The 5,000-nt window shown below is 45.1% G+C and overlaps 1 protein-coding gene across 2 annotated transcripts in view; it reads right to left on the bottom strand.

The window, feature by feature from the left end:
* Positions 1–1,734: 1,734 nt before the first annotated feature.
* Positions 1,735–5,000, bottom strand: part of rap1aa (RAP1A, member of RAS oncogene family a) — a 15,729-nt gene continuing 12,463 nt past the window's right edge. For both annotated transcript variants that reach the window (XM_080860780.1, XM_080860781.1), the window contains exon 8: positions 1,735–3,151. The gene's annotated coding sequence lies outside the window, so the exon portion shown is untranslated. The remainder of the gene's footprint in view (positions 3,152–5,000) is intronic.

Raw genomic sequence — 5,000 nt, 5'->3', positions numbered from 1 at the left:
TTTTAGACCCAAACTCATTCATCTTTTAAAGTAGGTAGCCTGCTAGTTTTAGACCCAAACTCATTCATCTTTTAAAGTAGGTAGCCTGCTAGTTTTAGACCCAAACTCATTCATATTTTGAGGTAGTTAGCCTGCTAGTTTAAGACCCAAACTCATTCATCTTTTGAGGTAGTTAGCCTGCTAGTTTAAGACCCAAACTCATTCATCTTTTGAGGTAGTTAGCCTGCTAGTTCAACACCTCCTCTCTCCAGCGTTGTGTGAGGAACCAGAGGAGCGAGCAGTCGGAAGGAGCATGGAATCACGGGAGTCGCAGGAGCAAGGAGTCGGAAAAGCAAGGAATCTCAGGAGCGAGAAAGCTTGAGGAGCCTTGAGGAGCGAGGAGTCGGAGCTCCCATCATGCATCTCCACACCATGGGAATAACAAGGAGCTAAATTAGCTAAAAAGTGTATTTGTGTTTGTGTGTTTGTGTGTGTGTGTGTGTGTGTGTGTGTGTGTGTGTGTGCGTGACTATAGGGTTGGAACCGAGTCTGAAATTTCAAAGCTCGTGGAACACCAGATGAGGGAGGAGCTCACAGAAGCACACACACAAACACTGTCTCAAACACAGCAGAGGCAAAGAACAGCTTCAACTGCATCAGTCACTAAGGCTCTGCTGCCACCTAGTGGGCTGCCAGTGCAGTGCAGCATTGGTTCAACGCTTCCTCTGCTGACCGGCTCCTAGTCCACAGGCATAAATGTTGCAGCACACAGAATGAGGTTCTGCACTTAAAGCAGCAATATGGAGTTCTATTTCAAAACTAGTAAGCTAACTACCTAAAAGGCAAAAACCTTGAAAACACCACCCACAACCCAGCTGACACTGATTGAAGCTAACTGATGTTTGTTGGCAGTATAGCTGGCAATGTCATGCTGTGAAAGCTTTTCTTCCATTTTCGCCAGGTGTTCCAGCCTGTTACACAGAACTACATAGGGCATATCCTGGATGGCTAGTGGGGAAGACACAGGTGTTTCTCTGTCCTTCACATGACCATATGCGATCAAAATTAGTTTGAGGATGGTACCTAAACTAATTGCCTATAAAAAACCATGCCTCAAAAAGTGTCAAATTGTTGCATAGTGTTAGTTTAATTTGAGTCCTTCTGTTCAGCGCTCTGGTGGGTCAGTCAGTTACACTTAGGATGCTAACGACGCTAACTAAACGCTCCATGCTAAGGTTTCTATGTCGGAACACTTCTCGGCCAGTACTCTGGACTACACACAGGTCAGTGTTAAGACTCACCAGTCAACACACACACACACACACACACACACACACACACACACACACACACACATACACACACTTGTGTTATCCAAAGACACAGAAGCAAGCTTAAGAACATGAATGGACGGGGCAAGAACCCACTAGTAGCTGTGAAGGAAGATGTGTGTGTGTGTGTGTTTAAGAGTGTGTGTGTGTGCATGCAAGCATGTTTGTATGTGTGTGCACGCAAGTGTGTGTGTGTGTGTGAGCGAACAAATGTGTGCAAGTATTTCTGAGTATGTGAATGAACAGTTAGGTACACAGACAGACAGACACATACATACACATGCACTTACCTACCAACAAACAGTGTGTGTGTGTGTGTGCGTGTGTGTGTGTGCAGTGCACGCAATAGTAAGTGTGTGTATGTGTATATATATATATATATGAGTGTGTGTGCACATGGTCAAGTAAATGACTGAACACCGAATGAAAACATACTAAAATTTAATCGTTCATAAAAGCTGGAAAATGATCATCATATTCATTGCCATTGACAGGAAAACACAGGAAACAATATTAGAGTTGGTTTTTAGTACAATAGAATTTTTTCATCAGACATAAAAATCTTATTTCTCCAGGCTGCCGCGGCTCGGAACGCGACTGGAGACGCCTGGACACATCTGGAGACATCTGGTGACGTCTGGACACATCTGGTGACGTCTGGACACATCTGGAGGCGTCTGGACACATCTGGAGACATCTGGAGGCGTCTGGACACATCTGGGGATGTCTGGACATGTCTGGACACATCTGGAGACATCTGGACACATCTGGAGACATCTGGACATGTCTGGAGACATCTGGGGATGTCTGGAGACGTCTGGACACATCTGGGGATGAGCGACAGTCTGGAGACTTAGCACAGAACTTCGTCCCTCAGAAGGATGAGGAAGAGGGGGACACATCTGGACACGTCTTGAGACACGTCAGGGGAGGAGCGTCAGTCTGGACACTCAGCACAGGAGGAGGAAGAGGAGGAGGAGGGGGGGGAGGAAGCCCAGACTCATGACGGGAGGGGGGAGGGGAGGAGTGTTACGGGGGCATTAGTTCTGGAGGGGTGGGAGTGGGGGGGTAATCATTAATGATGATGACGATGATGATGATGATGATGATGGAAGGCTGTTATCTTGATTTTCAGAGTTGCTTTGATTTGGACTTGATGCTAAACCAGGAGAAGCTGAAGCAGGCTGAGCCCACACACACACACTCTCTTTCTTTCTTTCTTTCTTTCTTTCTCTCACACACACACACACACTCTTTCTCTCTGTCTGAGCCCACACACACACACTCTCTTTCTTTCTTTCTTTCTTTCTTTCTCACACACACACACACACACACACACACACACACACACACACACACTATTTCTCTCTGCCTGAGCCCATGCTACCAGAGGCTTTATATAGACATCTCCAAATCACTGCCATCATTCCCAAAGTCTGTGAGGTTCGCTCTCTCATTCTTTCACACACACACACACACACTCTCTCTTTCTCTGTGTTTGTCTGTAAGCGCTGGGGAGGATGTGGTTCTGTCCGGTCCTGTTGGGTTGGCTGTTGGCTGTGTTCTGAGCGGTACTGCACAGTTCTGTTAGCTCAAATGAGAAGGTGAGTGATGGCTCCAGGGGGTTGGAGTAAAGAGAAGGTGTGTGTGTGTGTGTGTGTGTGTGGAGGGGGGGGTTCTGAAGTGGTCCCCCCCACCTCTTCACCCCCCCCACCGCTTGGCTGCGACACGGGGGAGGGGCTCCGACTTGGCTTGGCCTTTTCCGACAGTTTTCCGATGAATGGTGGGAGGGGGTGGGAATGCTGTCCGCCGGAGCAACAGTTCTTCATTCAGACAGCATTCTGCAGAGGAGAGATACAGTGAGTACACACACACACACTTCTTCATTTAGACAGCATTCTGAACATATTCGAAGTTCGTTTGTTTATTAATATTCGAATATATTCGAATATTTGTTAATAATAGTTTGACCATTAAATGCCTTCAGTAAGACCTATATGGTATAAAACTTAAGTTGTATATGTTTTGTCCACCAGAGGGCAGTGTATCAGTCAACGTCAATGAACTTTTAAATCATTTAAATTGAATGAACTGAAACAGACAGTTGTGATAACCAATCAGAATTCGAGTTGGCGACATTGGGGCCAGCTAGCAGGCATCACGTTGAACGTGACACGTACACGTACTTTGATTGGATACGCACTAGTGCGGCAGACTGTGGCAGTGCCTCAGGAAGTGCTCATTTTAGTTGGCGAATGGTGGTGGTGAATTAGCGAAAACGTAAATTTCAGTTTATTTTCAACCCACAATGGCTGAAGGAGGAGGAGATATCGATCTGGTCGCTAATATAAAAGAAACGCCATTTTCAAGACGGACCTTTCAAGAAAAAAATGGATATCGTGAGGATCGGGTCAGTTTAAAATAACTGCTTTGCAGGTGGGACAATGCGATGTTTAGTGGACAAACTTGTTAAAGCTTACATAGGATACTTTCGGTTGACTTAATATAACTTTGTAGACTAATCCCTTAACATCGCCTTTTATTTTGAAGTTGTGACAGTATCCAAGCGATCATATAACTGAGAGTTTACTACTCTTAATTGTTAATACAGGTGTATTGATTTTAAATGCTCCGGAAATATTAATAAAGGCTGTTGTACTCGACTATGTTAAGGTGATGCAATGCTCACTTATACTGCCTTTCTGTATAAATATATGGCTCGAGAGCCATGGCGTCATAATAATGGTATTAAGAGGTGGATTCACTCAGTTTAACTGTCGTGTAGGACATCGCTGAAGGCCTAGTCGTGAAATGCACGGACCGCCACTGCCAATGACAGACTTGCTAACGATCTCGCGATTCACACAACTTCATGGGTGAAAAAGCTTCGGAATCTGAATTGAAAACAACGTTCAGGTAAAGACATTTACACAAAAATAATGCCCATAGCAAGTTCGAATATTAAGGGCTGCCTAATATTCGTTCGAATATTTATTTATTTTTTGATATTCGAATTATATTCGAATTTCTAAGTTCGGAGTCAAAGCCCTAACACACACACACCATGATGAAGACGTGTCTGATCTCACTCTTGGTTATGCTATTGGCATCAACACACTGCACATATACTGCTCAACAACACAGCATGCACCTGCTACTCTACACAACGAGTGTGTGTGTGTGTGTGTGTGTGTGTGTGTGTGTGTGTGTGTGTGTGTGTGTTTACCAGAGCTAGGCAGTTTAATAAGTCATTGTAACCTGAGGCCCATTAAACAGATGGTTAGTTTTATGAGGAACTAATGCCCCACTTAAACAGCCTGCCATCCTATTTCACTCCTTACACACACACACACACACACACAGTTTCACAGCGGTCTCGCAACCTCATTAAAACAGCATGCAACTACACCACTATATAAAAACACACAGACAACCCCCCCCTCCCACACACACACACACACTAGTTTCACAGAGTTCTCATAACCACCTCATAAACAGCTTGCAACTACACCACTATATAAATAAAATACAATACACACACACACACACACACACACACCTCGCTCAGAGCTGCTGCGTTGGAGAGTTCTAGAGTAGTACCCACACACACACACACACACACCTGGCTCAGAGCTGCTGCGTTGGGGAGTTCTAGAGACACACACACACACACACACCTGGCTGAGAGCT

The sequence above is a fragment of the Sprattus sprattus genome (genome assembly GCF_963457725.1).
Source record: "Sprattus sprattus genome assembly, chromosome: 2".
Classification (NCBI taxonomy): domain Eukaryota; kingdom Metazoa; phylum Chordata; class Actinopteri; order Clupeiformes; family Clupeidae; genus Sprattus; species Sprattus sprattus.
The sequence above is the reverse complement of the archived record's forward strand: the minus strand, read 5'-3'. Positions and strand labels throughout refer to the sequence as shown.